This window comes from Pipistrellus hanaki (assembly GCF_964339955.1).
Source record: "Pipistrellus hanaki genome assembly, chromosome: 5".
Lineage (NCBI taxonomy): Eukaryota > Metazoa > Chordata > Mammalia > Chiroptera > Vespertilionidae > Pipistrellus > Pipistrellus hanaki.
Window position 1 is genome coordinate 25118519 of NC_140507.1, and position 24214 is coordinate 25142732.

Genomic DNA, 24214 nt, shown 5'->3' on the forward strand with positions numbered 1-24214 from the left:
AAGGACAAGAGGAAGGCCACAATTGGACAAAAAAAGGACAGATGGAGGGGACAATACAAAGGGGGGCAGAGGGTAGGGGAAAGGAGTTTGGGGGACAGGCAAACAGGAGGAAACTGGGACAAGCTGACAGGGGGCCATCTCTCAGGCCATGAGACTCAGCGATTGCTCAGCCATGTCCATCTGGGAGCCCAGTGACAGCCTCACAAAGGGGCCATCAGGTCTTTCTTGGCAGCCCCCCTGCCCAGCTCTTCACAGGATTCAGTCTAACTTGACAGCATTTACTCAAGTTCATCCCACCACCAGCCACTGGACATGAACAGCCAGGGAGCCTGAGGCCCATTTTCTGTGCTTTGAGGTGGAAGGGACTGCTGCACTGGACTCCCTGGATAACCCTTCTGGAGGACCTCTCCCCGTCCTCCACGAGCCCAGGGATGTCAGAGCCCACTCTGCCTTCTCCTCTCTCAAGAACCAGTCTCCTAAGCCACAGCCAAGACACTGTGAGGGTTGGGGGGTGAGAGGGAGGCAGTCCGAGATGTTGCCTTCTCTCTTCCGCCTCTGTCTGGCCCCAGAATGTCCTGCCCCTGCAGCTACTGGGCCCCATGAGTCTCTGTGAAGCCTCATTTCCTCCCCATTCAGTCCCTGCCTCAGACTCTCTGACTTCCGTCCCACATCCTGAGCCTTTCTGGGCCAGAACCTCTAGCCACCGAGATCACAGAAGCCTGCTGACCCCGCAGTTCCAAGGAGGCAGGAACGCTAATTGGCATTAACAGAAACCAGGCCAGCAGCTCACAAAAGATCCTCTCTTCCTGACCAGAGCCATGCCTGGGGCACAGCCAGCTCCTGGTGTCTGCTAGGGGGGAGGGGAAGAGAAGGGGGCCTCTCACTGGGATTTACTCTCTTCCTGGGCCTCAGATACACTCAGCAAGAGGCTGGCCCTCCTTGCAGTCTCTCAACACAACTCCTCAAGTAGCCCAGCTCACCCAGGGACTTTGTCCCCTAGAAGCCCACCACCCTCAATGCTCATTTTAACCTGATCTCACCTGGAATAGAAAGCTCTGAAGCCAGACGGCCTGCCTTGATATTTCAGCACCACACTTACCATGGATGACCTGGGACAAAAAAAAAAAAAATAGTGCCTCTGTTTTCTTATTTATGGAAAGGGTTGGCGTGAAGATTTTGGCATAGTCCCCAGCATGTGGTAAACACTCACTGAACGGTAGTTGCAGTTATATGATTATGATTGTTCTTTCCTGGACTCTGTGCTCTTTGCTGTAGGAAGTTCCCACCTCAGGACTTCACCACTGAGCATTGAGAATGGAATAGTGCAGGTACCCAGAGAAGGTTGTTGGACAGATGGGAGGAAGGGCGGGAAAGAAGGAAGGAGAAAGGAAAGTGGATATATTTGTCATGGGTAAAACCAGTTTTGTGCATTGCCCAGAAAGTTCCCATTCAATACTCCATCTAACAGATTTTCTGCCTAGAACTTCACCAATGGTCATTCATTCTTTTTAAAAAAAATTTAAAATTTACTTATTGATTTGAGAGAGATATATCAATTTATGTTCCACTTACTTATGCATTCATTGGTTGCTTCTTGTATGTGCCCTGACCAAGGATTGAACCAACAACCTTGGGATATCAGATGGATGCTCTAACCAACTGAGCTAATTTATTCCTTTCAGCAAAGCACCACCCTATTCCCATTGGTCCCAATTAAGATGCAAACAATCACACTTTAGTTTAAATAAGTTATAAGATTGACTGATGAAAAGGGGTGGTTTGAAAGCATGAGAGCCTCAGTGGGGAGGAAGGGAATTTTGACGTGGAAGGTGCCAAAGGGATCATACAATTTTGCAGGAGCTGGCTGTAAGAAAATTGAGTGCAGGATGCTGCCATTTCCCTTAGTAACAGTTCAGATGTGATTGAACCTCATATTCAAGAATGTCTTCCTTGTCTCTATCCTAAATCCTTCATGCTATGGATTATAGAACAAAACAATCATTTGATTTCTCCACGTTATGGGCCCAGCACAGAAGGTATGACTGTATTTGTTACTGAAGATTTTTTTTTTTTCTCGAGGTAGGAACTAGCCATATGCAATCGCAATCCTAAAGTGATTTTCATTTGCTGGGAAAATTTGAAGACTATCTCTTGCCAGTCTGAGGTTAAACACAGAGGAAAATCTAAATGCAATTTTCCTGTTTGAGAACAGTTACAATATTTTTAAGCAATTGAAGCTTCAACATTTCAAATTTAACATGCAGTTAGACCTCAGACACGAGAACTACAGATTTTGTGAAGTTTACAAAACTGAGGAATATCTCAGTGGCTTTCCCCCTGAGTGCTGAGCTTTTGAGTGTTTCATAAACAAAGAGGTTCTGAGAAGCTAGGTGCCGTTTCATTGTTGTGGACTCTAGATGGGGCCTTTAAAAGTATATGTTACATGGGGGGAAATAAGAGGAAAGATGTTATAACTAAGCGCCAGAGCCATGATACATTTTTAATAGCATTATTTATCAACATTTATTGGCGTTTGGAGTTAACAAACACTCCCGTCCATCCCCATTGGGCGTTAGCAGTAATTTAAAGGATTTGTCTTGCCTTTGGTACAGGGAAAATGACCCGACAAGGGTCCTCGTGCCATTTTGCAGAGGCAGACTGTTGGATGCTGGGGCAGAGCACCCAGATACAGAGACCATAGCTATTCCCGACCCTTCCCTAGTCTATCCCCCAGCCCTGGAGAACCCAGTCTGCTTTATGAGTTTCCCCCAACCTCTTTCTCACCTGCATCCTTCAGCAAGCAGACAGAGGGCTCCAAAACACTGGGATCATGCTGCCCAATCCATCAAGGCTACCAAAGGGGACCATCTTCGCAGCCAAAGCTGATCAGGTCTTTACCAGAAACCTGGTCGGGGTTCCACAGGCCAGAAACCTCTGCTGGGGGAGAACTATTGTTTGCCTGTGCAGCACTCATTTCCATTTTCCTGGTAATAGTATCTCCACATTCCTTGGAGAGCAACTCTTCCACCTGTTCCAGGCCCTGGAATTCAGGTGAGCTGATCCCAGCCCCAGATTCAGGGAGAGCCCCAATCCCAGGTCTGGCCAATCAGCAGATGTTATCCCCCGAACGCAATGATGGGTTCAGGATGGGGAATTACTGGTCTGGCTTATATAACAAAGAGACCCATATGGCAGTGACTTAAACAAGATGCAAGTTTGTTTCTGTCTCACATGAAAGCCCACGTGGCTGCAGTAGCTGTGTCCACGGAATCCTCAGGGGCCCAGGCCCTGAGAGGTGGGGTTGGTCAGCCAGCCAGGGGGCAGGGAAAAGGAAGGGGAATAGCCCAAAGTTGCACATATCACTTTTGCTTACATCCCATTAGCCAGAAATCAGTCCCAAACCATATCTACTTGCAAGGGAGGCCATATGGCCAGCCAGAAACGTCTACCATGTTGAAAGAGAGGGGAAGGGCTGTTTTGAGACAACCAGAGGCCCCTGCTATCCACCACCCTGTCGCCATGATTTCCATCTTATTTTCAAAGATGGAAATAACACAGAGGAAGGAAGAGAAGAGGGATGCAAGGACATCATTGAAGCCCACAGGTCCAGCCAGGCTGAAAGCTACTTCTACCTTTGATTTTTCAGTTATGTGAGCCAATAAATTCATTTCTGTTTTCTTTCTTCTTCCTTCCTTTATTTATTTATTTTTTTTACTTCCTCTTTCTTTTTAAAACTACATTGATTTGGATTTCTGGCACCTGAACCTCAAGAGTTTGGGCTAATTCATGGCAAGATCAGAAGGTAAAAGGCCATAAGGAACAAAGAGGGCAAAGGGACCACAAAGGGGAAGCCAACATCTTAAGGAAACAGGATCCTCAAGACCGTGAAAAGCAGAAGCCACAAGACATGGGAAAAGTCCTGCGAGTCAGCGGGTGGCGAGAGGGGAAGAGGTATACTCGAGGGGAAGCTAAGCTGCCTGAGCTACTTCGTTCTCCTACACAGGTCCCTCTAAACCTCTGAGGTTCAAATTGCCTTCTAGTTCAGTTACAACATATGGGAAGTTGTGTTATTGTTCAAAATAGTTGCTGTCCCTTCCTTGGGTGCCCTTTCTGAAGGAGGAATATAATTCCTTCCCACTGATGCCAGTCATGCTTCGGTCAATGAGATGTCAGGGGAGCCCTAGCCAGTTTGGCTCAGTGGATAGAGTGTTGGCCTGTGGACCGAAGGGCTTGTACCTTCGGTTGCAGGCTCCTCGGCCTGGGCCCTGGTCGTGGCTCGTGCAGGAGGCAACCATTGGATGTGTTTCTCTCACATCGATATTTCTCTCTGTCTTTCCCTCTCTCTTCTACTCTCTCTAAAAAGCAATGGAAAAATATCCTCAGGCGAGGATTTTTAAAAAAATGTCTGGGGAAGCTTCAAGATCCAGTGTGCTCCTCTGTTTGCCTGGGCACCAGAGTAAATAAAACATGGAGCAAATCTTCAGCTGGCCATGACAGGCATGTAACGTAAGGGAGAAATAAGTATTTGTCATAAGCCTCTGAGATCTGGGCATTGTTTGTTACTGCAGCATAACTTAAGCTGACTGCCACAGTGTCTGCACGACCCGTATTTACTATAGCTCCTGCTGAACTTGAAGTTTGATTGTTCATCTTTTCAGGCACATATTTCCTGATAGTACAATCTCTCCTGATAGCCCATAGGGAGTAGCCTTGAATAATCACCTTAATATATAGAAACTTTGGAAAGCAATATCCTCTAAGCCAGTAATGACAGGTCAACGTTTCATGACCAAGTACCCCTTATTAGCAAGTCCCTTTCCAATTCCTACTCCCCAGTACTTCCTGTAGCCCTAAGAGGATAGATCCATGTATTATAAAACCGAGTAGTTGCATACTTAAAGTACTTTCATATTTGTAAATTTTATAGAATTTCTGTAAAACAAAATCAGAAATAGGTCACTTTACAGGTGCTGACTTCTCAAACTTAAGGCAGTTTCAGGTTAGAGTACAGGCTGCACTCGTGAAGATAACGATGACGGTGACAGAAATTTGTGCAGCACGTTTATATTTCCAAAGCGTGTCACCTATTTGCTCCCTTTTAGTTCACAATAGACTGCAAACAACCCCACTTTACATACATACAGGGAGACTGAGAATGAGAAGGTGGGAGAGACTTTACCAATTACGGAGCTGGTTCTATATCTCCTGGCTCCTTGTCCTGCTTCTCCCCTTCCTGCTACATTAGTCATAGCAGGAGAACTCCTACCCCCATGACAGGAGCTGGGGAAGGGCAATCAGAGACAGCCGTGATTTGAATAAATAGCTGAATGAATGAATATATGACTCAATGAATTGATGGATGAATGATGGATAAATGGATGAGTAAATTGATGGACAGATAAATGGGTGGATGAGCACATGAAGGATGACTAGATGAATGGCTGGATGGATCTCTTTTGTATGAGTGGATGAATGAATGGGATTCATGTGGTCTGGGAAAGAGGCAGTAGTATTCTCCCAGAGTCTGGAAAGTGTTCACAGACACTCCTAATACTCTACCATCCAGAAGGCCCTAGACTAGTGGTGTCGAACTCAATCAGAGAAGGGGCCAAAATCTAAAATCCAGCCTAAATCGCGGGCCGAATGGTTTACTGAACAGTCATAAACTGACAATGTCATAAACTGACAGCGGAGTGCAGTGATAACAGCGCGGTGCGGGCCACATTGCAAGGCCTGGCGGGCTGGATTTGGCCCGCGGGCCTTGTGTTTGACACATGTGCCCTAGACAGTACTTGGCCAATGGAGGCTTAAAACACTTGACAGGATTTCACCCTGCCTGCCCAAGTATTTTAATTCTCCGTCACCCCCAGGAAGATAGAATATTTTACCCACAAGGTTGTCTAGTGCTGCTTTCCAACTTATTAGCCACGTTCACTCCACCTCTCCTTGCCTTAGTTTCCTTATTTGTAAAATGGACATGAAAACAACATCTCCACCCTAACCAGTTTGGCTCAGTGGATAGAGCGTCGGCCTGCAGACTCAAAGGTCCCAAGTTCAATTCTGGTCAAGGGTATGTACCTTGGATGCGGGCACATCCCCAGTGGGGGGGGGGGGGGGGTGCAGGAGGTAGCTGATGGATGTTTCTTTCTCATCGATGTTTCTGACTCTCTTTCCCTCTCCCATCCTCTCTGCAAAAAATCAATAAAATATATTTTTTAAAAGAAAAACAACAACATCTCCTTCATAGGGTTGTTGCAGGAATACATAACGTATAGCAATCATTTAGTAAAGTACTTAGCCCATTACAAATTCTCAATAAACAGTAACGACCAGAGTTATTATTCCCTAAAGTTCGGGCTGGTTGCCTGTGGAAATCAAGCTAAGTCCCCACTAAGCCTACCATATTGTGATTACGGTCCTCAGTCCTTTTTCATTAGTGGTTGAGTCTGCAATAATACAATAACCTTTATTTTATTACATAGCCCTTGGAAATTGAGGGTTTCATCCGTGTCAATTAATTCCTTCGCAGCCCACGTTGGCAGTGACAATCAGAATGTCAAAGTGTCTCCGAGGATGCCTGGGAAGTCGGAGGCACTTGGAGGAGCCTGCCCAGGTGAGAGACCAGCCAGAGTGAATCCTTAATGCACTCCACAGAAAGGGGGACTCTTTGGAAATGCTAATACAATCAACCTGAAAGGCAAACTTCAAGCTCCCTGCTCTGTGATCAGAGAGGTGCTCCCAGTGCAGGAGCGCTCTCCACTGAGGAGACCAGAGGCTGCTTCCTCACCACCCCGCCTGCCTGCCGGGCAGGAGCGGCCCATCCTCAGCACATTGCAGCATGCCAGCAGGGCTCACAGGTACTTCCTGTCCAAGCCAGGGTGGTGCCCAGACTATCTCTGGCCACAGGGACCCATGTCTGCTCCAAGGAGACAGCCCATTTCTGGAGGAGGCTTAGCCTAGAAATCACCCCACAGCGAGGAAGGAGATCAATGTCTGGAAGAATGAGGAAGTGTCCCCCCACCCACCCACCCATGCACCCCACCCACGTGTGCTCCTGGGACCCAGTTTGTAGCATCCGCCGATGCCTCAGTTCAAGCCCTGCTCCCCCTCTCCCTAGCTCCTAGCTGTGTGGCCTTGAGTACATTACTTAACCTTGCCTGCCTTACTTTTCTCATTTGTAGAATGCATATAATAACAATACTACCTCCTAGGATTGTGAGAGGATTTAATGATTTAATAAAGCACCGAGAACAATGCCTGCTGCATAGAAAGCACTGTATGTTCTGTTATGATTTATTCTTTCTTATATTCCTTCATTCATGCATGCATTAATTCTCCCACCCATTCATTTACTCCTGCACTCGCGCACAGATCTATCCAACATCCCCACTGAACCTCTGATGAGGTCAGGTGGAAAATGAATTATAAATATCAAGGTTAGGTCTGAGAGACAAAGAGCTACCCCAGAGAGCCTGGGAGAGGTATCCTAAACGTCCGCTTTGTGCAGGCAACATTCCACACAATCTCCAACAGCGAGCCTTTGCTCAAGTGGTTTTCTCTCTTCGGATGCTTCTGTCCCTCTTCTCCCCTCAGAAAACTCTTACTCATCCTTCAAGGCCCAGTTCAAGGATCACCTGGGTGAAACGTTCCTAACTCCCAGGTATAATTATTCTCCATCTCCTCAATGAATGTTTGCTTTAATGAGTAAATGATTGATTGGATGAATAAAGGCTCCCAGTGCTCTTTGTTCATATTAATATTATGGCCTGTATCACCTTGTATTATAATTTGTCACTTGTGCTCTTCCTTCTGCCTGGAGCATTCTTTCCTGTATAAGCAGGCCATGTTTATTTATCATTCAGGTCTTGGTTTAGAAGTCACTTCTCCCAGAAAGCTTTCTTTGACTTATCAAGTGTGGTCCTGGGACTTCTCCTGCAAGCTCTCACGGCTCCTCCCCTATCACCTCACTGGTCACACTGTGTGAGGTCATTCCGGGTTCATTGGACTGTCACTCTGATGGAACATCACCTTCCATGAGGTTAGGGACCAGATCAGTCATATATATATATATATATATATATATATATATATATATATATATATATATATATATATATATATATATATATATATATATATATATATAATATATATATATATATATATATATATATATATATATATATATTATATATATATATATATATATATATATATATATATATATATATATATATATATATATATATATATATATATATATATATATATATATATATATATATATATATATATATATATATATATAATACAGTTTCGGCCAGACCAGATCAGTCTTGCTTACTGTGGCATTCCCAGCACTCAGCACCAAGCACCCAGTAAAAGTGTCAGGTAAATGTGTCCATAGTATCATATGAGCAGTGCCCCAGAGGGTTGGGTGTTACATGACTGTGCATAGCAGCCATGCCCCAGAATGGTGCCCAACACGGAACATCTGGTGAATTCATAGACATGGCAAAGCTCATCAATCCCCAGGTGCCTGGGCCTGGTGTCTCCCATCGCTGCCCGAGGCCCCTCCTAGAGGGAACAAAGGTGTTGCTCCCTCCTCAATTGGGAGGCTCTATGTGTTTGGAAGCTGGAAGAGCACCTGGAGAGAACTGGATGGTGGAACGAAATGAATGGAGAAGGTGCCTCCTGAAGCCTAAAAAGAAGGAGGCAGCCACTCTCACCTTGGTAACTGGACACACTGAGTGCTTTCTGCAGACAATGGAGCCGACCCCACCTCCCTCCAGCTCTGACAAAGGGCCCCTAAGGCCCCTCCTTCTCCAAACATTTAGGAACCCCTGGACTGAACCCACAGAAGGCAGAATAGAGGGGTGGGTAAGAGCTGACCTCATTTCAAATTCCATCCCACCTCTTATTAGCTGTTTGGCTTTTGGCAGATTGCTCAACCTTTCTGAGCTCCACTCCCTCATCTGATTTGGAGTAGAGTTAAAGCACTTGACAGTAGGGAGTGTCTGAGGATCAAATGAAATACAAGGGAGGTCTGAGGATCAAATGAAATACACATGTCATATGCCTGCCACAGAGTAAACGCTACACAACGTTTGCTGATATTATTGTTGTTAATCATCATCTCAGAGTTGGATGGGGGCTCAGAGCTGATGTATAACATGGCGTTGATCCATCCTCACCTCAACCCAGCCCCTCACTGAGGCCCAGAGGAGAACGGGGATTTGTCAGGACCACAACCTGGCAGCAGAACCAGAACCTCCCGCTGCCCCACATCCATGTTCCCACCCTCGGTACCTGGAGGCTACATGTGGAGTGGAGGTGAGACTGGACCCTGGGCTGACATTCCGCATCTGCCTGGTCCTTCCCACCCATGTGAACTTGGTGTGCTGCTCAGCCTCTGCCAGCTTCACTTTCCTCCTCTAAAAGATGGGAGTAATAAGAATAGTTCCTGCCTTAATGTGAAGAATCAAAGAGATAATCAGGAAATGCAAGGAGAGCACTTAGTACACTCTTTGGCTCCAAGTAACAGAATAGTAACTGTTCATTATTATTTTATTTTATTAGCAAGTCTTAGGATAGATGGTTGTTGAGAGAGGCAGGATTTAAACTGTATCCTTGATGGAGGCTGTTATTCTTCCTGGAAGCCCAGGCTCTGGAGCAGATGTGGGAGCCCCCACCTCCAGGTGCCCAGAGGCCCGGGCATGGGCACGCCCTGCCCACTCCCTTCCGCACGGCACCACCCAGGCAAGCTGTGGCCTGCCTCTCCCTCCCTGATGACCCCACCAGGGGACACTCATCTCAGAGCCCTCTCTCCAGCATTCCAGGGTCTACGAATGCAGTTCTTACAATGCCTGAGGGGCCCAGGCTCTGCCTTCCACCGGCCAACAGAAACCTGCTCAGAACACAGTGAAGGCGACACGTGGCTAGATGACTTCTCTGTGCTTTGTTCTCTGTCTCTGCAGCCGGAGCCGGTGGCTGGTCCTTGGGGATGTCCAACTGACGTGGGTTTTGTTCCCAAGTTGACATCACCACCTTCAATCCAGTGTCATCTAAAGAACTGTCTGTCCCCTAGGTCCCAGAGCAGCCTGGCTCTGTGGGGGCCCCTCCAATCTGTCTTACCTGGGAGGTGGTATCCATCTGGGGGATTGGAGGGGAAGGAGGACCCTAGCCCCACCCCAGGCCCTCACATGGCCCACCAGCTTCTTTTCCAGGAGCGGATGTGGGGGACCCCCACCTCAAGGCACTCAGAGGCCTGAGGAATTGTCGGAACCGCTGAACCTGACATGCATAACTGCAGGAGACGCCAGTCGTCTCTTCCAGATGCAGGCTAAAAATACAAAGTAGCAAGGGCCCTCGGTAATGGAGACTTTAAGAGCCTGTGACATGCGGCAATGGCTGTGCGGCTGCTAATGAGCTCCAAGCCGGTCGATGCCGGAGCCCCGAGTGAGCATGTGGGCTGGGAGCAGGGACGGGGGTGTCACTCGGCATTTGTCCGTCCCCGCTCAGAAATCTGAAATGTCGGCACGGGCCAGGTGCTTGGGGACCAACTCGAGCAACCCCTTGATGTTTAGATGGGGAGATGGAGACCACGTGACAGGAGGTTGGAAGACATATCTGGGAGAAGCAGAGGCCTCCAGGGACCCTAGACAGACCCCTGTCTTGCCCCAGCCCTGTGCCCCAGAACCTGTCCTGGGAGACCCTGGCAAATGGGTGAGAAGTGACCAGCTGAATGAACAAATGAATAAGCGAATGAATCCATAGCTTCCTCGCTGCAGGGTGAGCTCCCCATGGATGGGGACTGGAGCTTAGCCACCCTGTGGCTCCAGGAGTGCCTGGCACAGGACAGGCCCTCACACCCACTTGCTGAACACATGAACCCCCGGCTTCTGGTTCCATCCCTTCCTGAGTGCGGAGACAGGGAGTCTATGAAAAGGGTGCCTGGGGTCTCTTTCCATTGGTCCCCCCACTCACAGAGCCAAGAAGGTGGTCCCACCAACCAGAGACAAACCACCACAACACTGCAGACATTTCTTAAACCCGAGGTAGGCACAGACCTAAGAATGTAGCACAGATTATCTCCTTAGTCCGCACATCAACCTTATGAATTAAGTTCAATGATTCTATCCACTGTACAGAGGAGATGGCTGAAGGGCCCAAGAGCCTGAGGAATTTGCCTGGGGTCATGCCTCTAGGAAGAGGTGGGACCAGGATTCAAGGAAGGAGAGGAGAGGAGAAGAGAGAAGAGGAGAGGAACTGTGGGCCAGCCACACATAATAGAGGCAAAAATACCTCCCGGGCCCATAAAGTGTTTGATAAATTCTAGGAGAAGAATAGGAAGAAATAATAAGCATTTGCCAGAGTCTTTTATAGCATAAGATGCTTTCCCCTGCATTCTCTCATTTGATCTTCACCACAGGCCTGGGAAGAAGGTATTATCATTACCCACATTTTATTGGTGAGGAAAGGAAGGCTGTCACACCACCCAGGCTGGCCCGGGGAAGGCTGCATCCCTGGGAGGTAAGGAGGTGGACGGTGATGCCACGACAAGAACTTGCTTCTCGTCTCCTGGAATAACCGCTCCCCACATTGTCATGGGCTACAGGGTAAATCTAGGCTTAGGTCCACCTGACATTTCTAAGCTCCCTCTCATCACAGGGGAAAGGCCAGCAGGGTGTGGAGGCCAGACCAAACGCCACTTCCTCCGAGGAGCCTGCCTGGACTCGCCGGTCTCAGGAATCTCGCTGTTCTGTGAGCTGTCCACCTCTCCCATTCCTTTGGCAGCCCCTCCCAAAGCAGGGCAGAGCTTGCTATCTCTGCATCAGCACAAAGGTATTAGCCAGCAACTGGCTGCGGGGAAGTCCACGCCGGTGCCTGTTCCGGAGCCCTGGTGGTTTGTGGTGGTGGGAAGCACAGGAAGTATGTGTGGAATGAAACCAGAGCCCCTCACCCTCTCCGGCCCCTCTGGCTTCCCAGCGTCTCTGTCAGCTCCGCGGCCATCAGAGCACGTGGCCAAGGTTGGACACAGCGTGGGTGTGGTGGCACCTTTCCTAATGCCTCCCCAGGAGGAATGTGAATTCAGACATACAGTGACAGAGGACTGGGTGGGGCTCTGGCCCAGGCCCAGGCCCAGGCCCAGTGAATAGGGGTGTCAGGAAGGGACTGCCCGTGATTCTCTGGAACTTCCTCCATTCAATGTGGGGTCTGTTGTGGACAGCGTGTCTTACCATCTTTACTTTTTGTACCAACTCAGGTGGAGGAAAAATATTGTGTGCTTTTTTCACTAACCCTGTAAAAATGAGAACCCAGACTTTATGTGATCAAAATTTGGGGTGCCCTGTTTAATGCGTACATTAAGGTCTTACAGTCCTGCAATTGCAAAGGGGGAGCCAGAGCAGGAATGGGCCCAAGTAGCATTTATGCAAGCACTCAGCAAACCCGGAGCCCCGGCTGTGTGCCAGGCACTGTGCTAGGCTTGGAGGACGCAGCGGCAAACTAGGCAAGCACTCCCTGCTGCCGAGAGTTTCCAGTCCAGCTCCAGCTGGTTTGGCTCAGTGGATAGAGTGTCCACAGGTAGGCTGAAGGGTCCTGGGTTCAATTCCTGTGAAGGACACATCATTGCAGGCTTGATCCCCAGTAGGGGGCGTGCAGGAGGCAACCAATCAATGATTTTCTCTCATCATTGATGTTTCCCTCTCTCCCTCTCTCTTCCTCTATGAAATCAATAAAACGATATATTTAAAAAAAAGAAAAGAAAGAAAGAAAGGAAGGAAGGAAGGAAGGAAGGAAGGAGGGAAGGAAGGAAGGAAAAGAAAATGAGAGTTTCCAGTCCAGCAGGGGACTGGCAAGCAAACCTCCAGGGTGGCCGGTGCTTCTAGGATGGGAGAAGGATGTTGTGCAGCACAAGGCGCCATGGAGCCCACGGGAGCTCCTGCCCAATCAAGGGAAGACGCAGCTTCCCGGAGGAGGTGGCACCTGGACTTGGTCCTAACGGATGTACAGGAAGCAGAGGGCACAGTGGTAATGACCTTCTGAGCTGGAACCTGGGTTTTGCCACTTCTGGCTGGTGACCCTTGGCAGGTCGCTTGACTGCTCTATGCCTCAGTTTCCCCATGTGCAAAAAAGGGGTAATCATGGTCACGTGCCCCAACTGGGCTTGTAAGGACTAAGCAGGTGATGCATAGAGAGCACTTAGAACAGTGCCTGGCAAATGGCGGGCATCTACCACACGTCAACTATGATTATCTTTACCTCGTACGTTGCTGTGAAGATTAAATAAGATAACATTTGGGAAGCACTTAGCACAGAGTGAGTGCTCAGTAAATGTAAGCTGCTATTATTTTTGTTTGCCAATACTAGCCAGGTGCACGGAGAGGTTTGGAGGAGAGGAATCCAAGGCAGAGACAACAGCATATGCAAAGGCCTACAGGCCAGAGAGAGCCTGGTGCAGTTGGCAAGGCTCAGAAGTTCAATTAGACTGGCGCACAGCCTGGGTCCCAGGAGTGATGCAGGATGGGGCTGCAGAGGGGGAGCCAGGGGCTGGATCTGAAGGCACTGGGAATAATGAGCCTCCTTTCCTTCACCAACAGCTCAGCGGAGCGTGCCCAGGCTGAGGAAGGCTTGCCTGGGGGCGGGGAGTAGGATGGAGGGCAGGGCAGTGTGAGGTGGGCTGCTCTGTCCCCCTCCCCCCTCCTGCCCAGTGCCACTCTGCACAGAGCCACTGGCTGTCAATTAGGCAGCCTCAGCGCAAGAGGCTCTCTTTCCTCATGTGATGCGTGTCACATCCGGGAACGATCAAAACAGCTTTTGCTTTGGCAAAACGTCTTGTGCTGCGTGTTTGTTCTTTGGTGTCTGAGTGTAACTCCTGTTGTTCCGGCGACACCTGTGATTTACTGGTCCCTGACAACCATTACCCGCTCAAAGTCTCTGCCCGCCACACAGCCCCCCTGGGGACACCCCCCGTGGCTTTCCCCGCCACCCCCAGAGCACTAACTGCCTCTCCGGACCCCAGGGGCTGAGGCTGGCGCTGAGACAGACGCAGTGGCAAGGTGGCCAATTTTAGTAATCAGCTCCACTGTTTGGCAATACCTATGACGTGCCAGGTGCTTCGGATGCCTTATTAATCTGCCCACCACCCCACAACGAGGCCTTATTATCTCTACTTAACTTAGGCACAGTAAGGCTAAGAAGTTGGCCCACGTCCACCGAGTTGATGAGAAGCCCAGGTAGGATTTGAACCCAGATCTCTTGGCTATCACCGCTTGCACACTTGCTCCCATACCAGGCTGCCTCTCTCCAGCTCACTCGCTCCACAAGCCGATGATTCTGAAGGAGGCGCTTGGGGACGGCTGTGAACACAGTCAGGGGGAAGCAGGTGAGAAGTCAGTTCACCTGACCCCAGGGGCCCCCTTGCCTGTTGCTTTCAGGTCCTGGACCCATCCTTTGGCCTCTACGACCCACCGACCAAACCTCCCTTTGAGTTCATACGTGTCAAGCTTTCAATTCAAGGTAACTGTTACTGTTTATTATTATTGTTGTAATCATAGCCCCTCATGTGAGGCTTGAGGTCCCATCCCTGTCCCTGGACCCCCCTTTCCTTCCTCTGGCACCGCTGAGAGAGTAGTAGCCGCAGAAGGTACGGCCCTCCATCCTGTGACCAGCTGCTTGAGGGCAGAGCCCTGTCTGTCTGCACCATGTCTTCCCAGCGCCTGGCGCTGCAGTAGGTTCCCACTGAGCTGCACTGAGCACTCCACTTGTGTGACCCCATTTAGTGGTGGTAGAGACCACATACTGGTAAAGGGGGTATTATTTTCCCCCAAGATGAGAAACAGAGGCTATGAAAGATGAAGTGATGTGCCATGGACCCCAGTTAGGACGTGTGGAGCGGGGAGTCAAAACTCTGGCCTGACTGGATCCAAGGTTATGTTCCTTACCACCTCCCCATACCTACACTTCCCCTTAATGTAATCAATGAATGAAGAATCAGTCAATCAATCAATGCCCTCTGCAGTCAGCTGCACCTGGCCTGACCCCTCCCACAACCATCCTGCCCCCTCCCCCGGCCACAGGCTGAGCAAGCCTCTCCTAACAGGCTTATTATCTCTAGCCTGCCTCCGTGTGAAGGCATTTCCATTCCATCTCAAGTCAAGGAAGGATTTTCACTTTGCCTCCCTGACCCCGACCACCCCCACCTACTCCTCCAACTGGCACCCATAACGCAAGATAAATCTTCTCTCAGAAATATAATAGTTGTTCTTCCTCTTCCCGCAGAAGCCTCTGCCAGGTAATTAGCATACTCTGACACCTTGATAGACGAAAAGAAAGGCATGAGATAATTCCCTTTTTCTTTAACCATTATAGTATGAAGCTGCCTTTCAATTTGCCAGTTACCCAATCCGGTATTCCTGAACGCAGCCCACCGTGTGACATGTTATTCTAGCTGATCCTACCATCTCTGGTATTCATCGCCAACCCCAGGTCACACTTGAAGGAGCAAATTCCCCCGCTTTTGCATTGACATTTCTCTGGCAGGAGGGGCCGTGGGGCTCAGATGCTCTGGAAACTGTGGGATGATGCAGTCATACTTGGTTGGGCGCCCCCAGTGGGCAGCCTGAGGCTTTGCGAAGGCCCGGGTGCCTACAGGGCTGCTTTCAAAATCCTTCCCACTTCTTTCCTCTTGAGACGACTGGCCCTCACATTTATATGATTTTTCTCCTTGTTTTTTTTTTTTGGGGGGGGGGGTGAGTGATAGGAGATTGCATCCCTCTATTTACTTTATTTCTTCATTTTACAAATAATTCATAGCGCATACATGGGCTCTGCCAGGCAGTATTCCAGGAATCGAAGAGACAGAGATGAGCAAGACAAACGAAGGTCCCAGCCTCATGGATCCAGGCCGAGGAAACATACAAGGAATGATTAACAAAGCAGTGAAAGACGTTATTTCTGTTGGTGACGTGTGCTTTTTAGGAAACAAAACAAGTGAGGTGAGAGGGAGGGGGTGGGAGGACTCTCTGAGACAGGGGGCCAGGGAGGATCTGAGATTCGAACTAATACATTGATGAAGGCAAATATGAATGAGCTGGGGGAGAAGTTCCTGAAAATAGGAACAAGTGCTCACAGCTCCTAAACCGGTTTGAGAACCTGTCCTCCTGCAGCTGGGCTGCCACTATGGAGGGGCCTGGCCCACCCTGACATAGCTTTGGCCTTCCCTAGCACGAGGGCAGGCGGGACAGGGTGGGACATGCAGCTGGCTCCTCCTTTTGGTGAAGGGGAGAAATAGCTGCCTGGCTTTCCAGTCAACCAGCCCTCCCACAGAGCTGGGAACCAGACCCCCACACCTGAGCAGAAACCAAACCCGGATAGACACCATCATCTTGCCAACAGCTGCTCTAGGAAATCTCCAGCCTCTTCTTTCCTCTCAGTTCAGCTAAGACAAGGCAAACAGGGAAGAATAAAACAGAAAGCGAAGGGGGGAAATGCAGGGGCTGGAAAAGGGGTGTGCTCAGATCTGGTACTCATGACTATAAACTAAAGGAATTCGAGCCTTGCCGTAGCTCACTCGGCCTCCACAGAACTTAAGCCACCACCACCACCACTGCCTTTGTAGCTCAAGGTGCAGAAGGCCTTGGGACATCACTCCGATTGCAAGGTGACTTGTTAGCTATTCTCACAAGTGGCCTGGGATTGGGGGTGAATGCCAGAGATGGCTGGGGGTGGGGAGGTGCATAGGCCCAGAGCTCACCTGAGCCACATGGAGACTCTCCTTTCCCTGCTTCTGTCTGCACTCCCAGCTGCCTCTGCCTTTGAGTCTGTCTCCCCACTTCACCCCGCCCCCCAATCTATTCTCTGTACATGAAAACCATTGATTTTTTAAAAATTATACATGAATCAGATTGGATTTTTATGATTTAAATCCTCCACTGAATAAATACTAAGAGAGGCCTGCAAACAGGGGTGAGCAACATGCACTGCCAAGCAGACCTCCCCAAGGGAATGGCTGGTGGCCCAGGTGCTGTGCTGTGGGCCGACAGCCACAGCGCGGAGCCCCTCCAGGGACTGGCTGGGCTGCAGAGATCTGCTTTGTCCGAGGCCCTGCTTCCTCCTGGGATCTCCACATCCAGACTGATGTGGGACATGAAGGACAAGCCATTGGCCAACCCTAAAGGGCCATTCTAGCCCCAGAGTGCCCCGTAGGGTCGGCCTTGTGCCTGTACCCAGTTCAACTTCTCCTGCCCCTGCCAACCTCCTTCCACAGGTGTTGATCCCAAGGGAACACCTTAATAAGGTCCTGCACTAAAGCAGAAACCAAAACAAAAGTTCCACTGGCTTCCCATAATATTTTCATTAAAAAAAATTTTTTTTTTTTTTTTAATGAGGGCCAACAAGGCCTTGCATGCATGCCTGCCTTTCTCTCCTTGTATTACTGAGGTCTTCCCTGGCTATCTTGTCTAAAATTTCTACTTCCCATAACCCTGAATATTTTTTCCTTGCCATATTATATATTTAAATCTATATATCTTATTTATTTTCTGTCTCCCCACTAGAATATAAGCTCTAAGAGGGCAGAGATTTTTGTCTGTCTTGTTCCTATTGTACCTCCACAGCTTAGCACAGCGTCTGGCACACAGTAGGTGCTCAATAGTTAGTTGTTCAGCCAAACAAAAAATAAATCTCTTACCCACTGCTACCGCACCCAGTGCCTGGAACATCGTAGGCCTGGAATAAATATTTATAGAACAATGAATGCAAGAAGGAAGCTGTGTCCCCCAGTGGGCCTCTCTCTAGAATCGTCTTTTTGCTCTAAGGGGGTCCTTCTGTTCCCCCAGTTTCTGAAGTTCTCTCTGGTAATGCCTCCAGGGGTCCAAGACCACAAGGGATCTGGTAACAGAACTGCGCATGCTTGTCCCTCACCACCTGTAAGCACTCGGGCACAGACTCTGACCACGGGGAGTGTGGTCTCTGGTTACAAACCAGGGCTCTGGAGCCAACCTCCCACATTCAAATCCTGGTTCCCCCACCTACCGAGTGGGTGACCTTAACATCTGTGAGCCTCTCACCTGCAAAATGCAGCGAGATGACTACTTACCTCCTGGGGTTCTGGAATGTACTTACCAAACACTTGTCTCCTACTAGACTCTGAAAGCATGGAGGGCAGAGACCAAATCCATAAGTTCACGTCTGGCTCCTCAGCATTTAGTAGGTGCTTGATAAATTGGAAAGTGAATTTCTGTGTTTCCCACTGTGAGTGGCACCCAATGGGTACATGAGCAAAACTGGTCAGGTGGCAGGCAAGGCAGAGGCAGACTCCAACTGGGCCAGTCACCCAGGATTTGCCTTCTTCTTCCTTCACCTGAGAATTCCCACTATTCTCTGTCGGTAGGTGGAGTGAGGAGGAAGAAGTCCAGTGGTGGCCATTGCCATCCATCCTAAGCCCAGGGCTCCCTGTGTACCCCCAGGTCTCCAAGTGTCCCTGTGGCCTCTCTGTTCATGGGCTTCTGCCCAAACCCCAATCTTTGCCCTTGCCCCCACCTCACTACAGAATTTAGCCAAGTGGCCCCTCCAAACAGCCTCCGTCAGTACAGGCCACAGTGTTCTCTCCCTTCCTGACCACCCACTGCCTATATTGACTGAATCGTGCTTCCTGGCATTTGCTTCCACCTGAGCTGGCATTTGATTAGGTTCTGGCACAGGACCTCATCTCACTTGCCTGTCAGATCTCTCCAAGTCAACTTTAATAATAATAATAATAATAATAATAATAATAATAATAATGCTCCCTAACATCTGAGAACCCACCGGGCACTCATACAAAGGGCTTCCATTTCTGTTATCTCTCTGTCTCCACAACCAGCTCAGCACGTAGAAAAGGGGGTGTAGAGTCCTCCCAATTCTACAAATAAGGCAACTGAGGCTCAGACAGGCTCACCACACAGACTCCTCACGCCAACCCACTCTAGTTCAGCCACGGGCACTGCTGTCCGAGACGCCCAGCTCAGAAACAAGGGCCACACCCCCATCCTTTACCTCATCCTTTCTCTCACACCCAATCAGTCCCCAAGTGCACAAGACCAAGTCTACCTGCCTCCCAGCTGTATCCACAGAGGGCAGTGCCCGGTACCTAGGCACTCAGTGATTATCTGTTGATAGGTGAATGGTACTGAGCTCAGACATTCTGCTCCTGAGAAGGATGCAATTTGTATCCACTCTCTAATAAATGCCCAGGTCTTTGCCTTCTCGTTGCCTTGCCTTCTCACAGCCTCTACACTGCTACCTTCGTAGATAATAATAATAACTAGCATTTATTGAGTACTTTTTTGTCCCCAAATTCTGCAGATGACACCTCAGTCTCTCTCCTGACCACTCACTGCCCTCCAGTTCTTCCGCGTTAGCCTCTGTGAACTGGCCACCCACTCTCCCCAGGAAGACTGCACAGATCTCCCTCCCCATTTTCACTATTCCCCATCCCACCCCATTTGATCTTGACATTGCATCAGAGTGGTCTTTCCCTGATGCATACTCATCCATTCGTTTATTCAACCAACAGTCACTGAGAGCCTACTTTGTACCATGCATTGTTCTTGATGCTGGTGGTACAGCCACGAACAAAGCAAAGTCCTTGCCCCAATGGAATTTATAGTTCAATGCGGAGATGGAGACCAGTAAGAAATATCAAATAAACATATCGTATTCAGAAAGCGATAACTATCCTGGAAAAAAAAAAAAGAGCAGAGGAGGGAAACAAGGAGTGCTCAAGCAGGAGAGGCTTGTTAGTTACAAGGTCGGGAGGGAAGCCATCCCTGAGCAGACCTCTGAAGGAAGTGAAGAGGTCCCCCTGACACCTGGGGCTGTTCCAGGCAGGTGGAACAGCAAGTGCAAAATCCTCAGGGGGGATTGTGCTTGGCGAGTTCGTGTCTGAGGAAGTGCACAGAGACCAGCCAGGCTAAGGAGCAGGAGAAGGGGAGAGATCTGGCAGGAGGCCTTGCCTCGCAGGGTGTGCAGGCCATTTTAAAGACTGGCTCTGCCTCTCGGGGGAGACGCGGAGTCAGTGGAGGGTTTGAGCAGAAGAGTGAAACGATTTGATTTACATTTTAAAAGGATCCCTCTAGCTGCTTCATGGAGAATAGGCTGTGGGGAGTGGGGGGACAAGGGTAGAATCAGAGAGACCAGTTAGGAGGCCACATCAGCAATGCTGATGGCTTGGGCCAAGATGGTGGCTGAGGAAATGATAAAAAGTGGTCAGGCGCTGGGTGATTTAGAAAGGTAGAGCTGACGATATTTGTTAATGAATTGGATGTGGAGTCAGGAATGATCTTGTCACTCCACTCGTTCCTCTTTGGTCTTACATTTGTGCCAGGCACAGTGCTAAGTACTTTACCTGCACTATTCCAGCTCATCCTTCCAAATGCATGTATGAGATAAACATGCTTAGTGCCTCCTTTTTGCAGGTGAGAAATCGGCTCTCCGAGGTTAAGTAAATTCCGCATGGTCAACATGCTTTCCTGGGATGCTACACAGATAATTGCTGAATTGGCACTGATGACATTGGCATTAACCTGTGTCTGCTGTCTCCGTGCCCGTGGCTTTCAGCACAGGCCGGGCACAGAGTGGGCACTGGCTCAACCAGTGAGCAGATCCCAATTCCAGGTTCCAATGGGAGAGGAAGGCTTCCCTCCCCCCACCCCCAGAGCTTCCCAGCCCCTTCACACCTTTAATGAAAGCCCTGAGAGTGACCGATGGCACGGTGATGGCACGGTGTGATTTCCTCGGGAGAGCAGCAGCATTTACATGGGAACATTCAAACAGGAACAGAATTCTTCCGCGAGGGCATAAGCTTCAGAAGACAGCTGTGGATGGAGAGTTGTTGGGAAGGCGGGGCGGGGGGGGGTGAGGGGGGAGGAACGATCCTTTATTTATTTATTTCCCCCTCGGAGCCTTCACCTTTCATTAAAACAGCCTCCGGATGTGGGTGCAATCAAACATTCATTAGACAAGCAAGGTACACTAAAAAAACCAACAACGCCCAGACACGCGCGCGCGCGCGCGCGCGCGCGCGTACACACACACACACACACACTCAGCAATAATCAATCCGCGAAATGAAAACGGTCCTTCAGGCGAGAAAAGCTGGCTGTGTTCCTGCACCCCGCGCTTCCCCGGCCCTGTGTCCGCCCCCTGGTGACAGCAGCTCTCTCTCCCCCTGGTTCCTGCGGGCCCCCTCGCCGGCCACCCTGAGCTCTGACTCCGGAATCTGGCAGGACCTGCACGGCCATCCATCTGCCCCGCACCCCCGCCCCCGCCCGCCAGCCTGGTGTGAGGGGTCCCTCCGTGCCCGCGGTCTCAAGCGCACAGGGTTCGAGCTGGCATCTGCTCGCACATCCTGCCTCAGGCTCAGAGCCTGGCCTGGCGGGGGGTCTGCACTGACATTTCCCCAAAGCCCGGCGGCTGCAGGGATGGGGAGGGTGGAAGACTGCGGTCTGGGATGTCCGCCCTCCTCCTCTCCTCTATCACGGCCGGCTTCCCGGAGGAGAGGACGGGGAATGGGGACGAGGAAGCGGCTCGGCAGATGGGGAGTGGGAGGTTCTTCCCGGCATATGGGGCCGCGTGGGTGGAAGGAGTCGGGCCGGGCGGGGGGGAGGGGACACAAAGGAAGCAGCCGGACCGGCGGCGGGAACGCGCGCGGAGGGAGGGTGGGCGTATGAACCGGTCTCAGAGGGGAGGAGGTAAGACCCCAAAGGCGGGGGCCGGGGAGCGGGGGCGGCCTCGGAGGCGCTCAGCCGCGAGCCTGCGGAGGGGGCAGCGCGGCACGCTGGGCGCCTTGCGCAAGGGCGCCCCCTGATGGCGCCTCCGGAGGCCGTCGCGGTTTCCATTTGCTTCTCCGTTCAATTTAATAAAATCCTTGATGGAGAGCTTCCTAGGAGCCAGGCGCTGGGCTGAGTCCTCCTTGGGAGGATAATATCGTGCCCATTTTTTAATTTTTTTCAGCAAGGGAGCGGGGACCCCCAGCGAGATCATACAGCTCGAACTGCATAGCAAGAGCCAGGACTCCAACCGATGCATTCATTCACTCAGCCGTTATTAAGAAGCCCCCGCTGTGCTGGGGACCCTGCAGTAGCAGCACCGACAAACCCCTGGCCTCCCGGGTCTTAGAATCTAGGTGAGGAGACAGCACACAAGTAAACAAATAAATGAGCAAAATCATTTCCGCGGAGGAAATAAACCGGGGTGTGCAGCTCGGCAGCGCTGTGCTCCCGGCTCCCCCCCAGCCTGCCTCCTCTTCACTGCTCCCCGGGGACTGGGGTTTGTCAGCCTTGGCTTCAAGGCAGGCAGAGAAAGAAGGTGGCTCTGGGGGTGAGGCTAAGGTGTGTGTGTGTGTGTGTGTGTGTGTGTGTGTGTGTGTGGCACAGATTCCCGAGGCCAGGAGCCGCTCCCACCCCTGGCACCCCCTCACATGTACCCACCACCAGCACCTGCAGCCCCAGGCTTTCCCTCTGTGGCCAACCGGCTGAATTATTTCCTCATCTCAGCCGGATGAGTTTTTAATCTGTCTTTATACAGAAGCCTGGCTGCCTGCGCAGGGATTATTACTGAGTTCTCTGCACATCGATCCTGACTCTCCCGGCTGCTCTGACCAGGCGAGGCTCTGAGATGGAGGCGGGAGAGGTCTGGGAAGTTTTAGGGGAGCACAGTGTGGGCTGGGGGCAGAGGGCTGCAGTATACAGGCATCAGAGGCTCAGGATTTCAGGGGCACGGCCCTGCAAGGTGGGGGTGCAGCCAGGGTGTGGGGGTGTGGGAGTGTGGGGGTGTGGGTAGGAAGGGGCAGAGCTCCCCGTGTGAGCTCAGGAGACAGGGCTGTTCCTCAGCTCCACGGGGAGAGCTGAAAGGAGGCGGGAGAGGCTGAGGGGTCTGGGACAGGGCCCAGAAGTCAGGCCGGGAGACCAGGAGAACAGGGTTCTGGTCCCAGCTCTGCTATTAGCGAGCTATGTGGCCGTGGGCAGCTGCTTCATCTCTCGCCTTCTGTACAATGGAGGTGTTTACCGAGGACAGTTAATGAGATGGTGTACCCACCGGTCTTCACGCAGCGAGCACTCGCTGTCAGCTATTGTTATTAATGTCATTATCTGTAAGAGGGAGTGGGAGTGCTGGCTTTGCTTCCTGGACAGATCTCTTGTGAAACTCAAGGGACAGAGGCACCAGGCCCATGAGAGGACTATTGTTGATCCACGGCCAGCTCACCGACGCTAATAAAGGTGTGAGGAGGAGAGAGGCGGGCACACATATTCAGTTACTCCTGCGCGGGTCAGTGACACACTGGCTGACGGCTGTTTGGACATGCAGCCCAGATACACCCTTCCCGGCCTGCATTCCTGGCCTAATAGCAACCACTGTGGGACAAAGGCGCCCACATGTGACTTTTCCTCTGTCCTGGTGCCAGTGGGTACCTGAGAGTGGCCTTTCAAATGCACAGGTCAGAGCAACTAGTTTATTGCCCTGGGTCAGGCCCCAAACGCCATTCATGGCCTGGGTGTGTCTTCGTTCCCACCTTGTCCCTCACCTCTCCTGCCTTTTGTAATCGGAGCTCCCTGTGGCTCCTTCGGAATACTGGGTCCCTCTTGCCTCTGCCTTAGCACATGCAGTTCCTTCTTACTGGGACACTTTTCCCTGGGGACAGGGACTTGGTCTACTGGTTCATCAAAAGTGGCTGATCAGTACATATTTGTTGAATCAAATCGAACCTACCCAGCCCTGGCTGGTTTGGCTCAGTGGATAGAGCATTGGCCTGCAGACTAAAGGGTCTCAGGTTTGATTCTGTTCAAAGGCACATGCCTGGGTGCGGGCTTGATCCCCTTCCCCGAGTAGGGGGTGTGCAGGAGACAGCCAATCAATGATTCTTTCTCATCATTGATGTTTCTATCTCTTTCTCCCTCTCCCTTCCTCTCTGAAATCAACAAAAAAAATGTATATTAAAAAAATAATGAACATAAAAAGAAATTGAACCCACCCACATCCCAGCTGACTAATTCCGGTCTCGGCTCAAACCTCACTTCTCAGGAAAAGCCCTCCCGCTGCGGAGGCTGGGAAGAGCCTTTAGTTTCAGCTCCTGAAGTCTGCTGCACTTCCCCTGGAAATGGGCGTGCTTGGTGTCTGCCTCCTGTGCTAGACCAAACTCCAAGGCCAGAGACAGCTCTCTCTTGTTTACTGC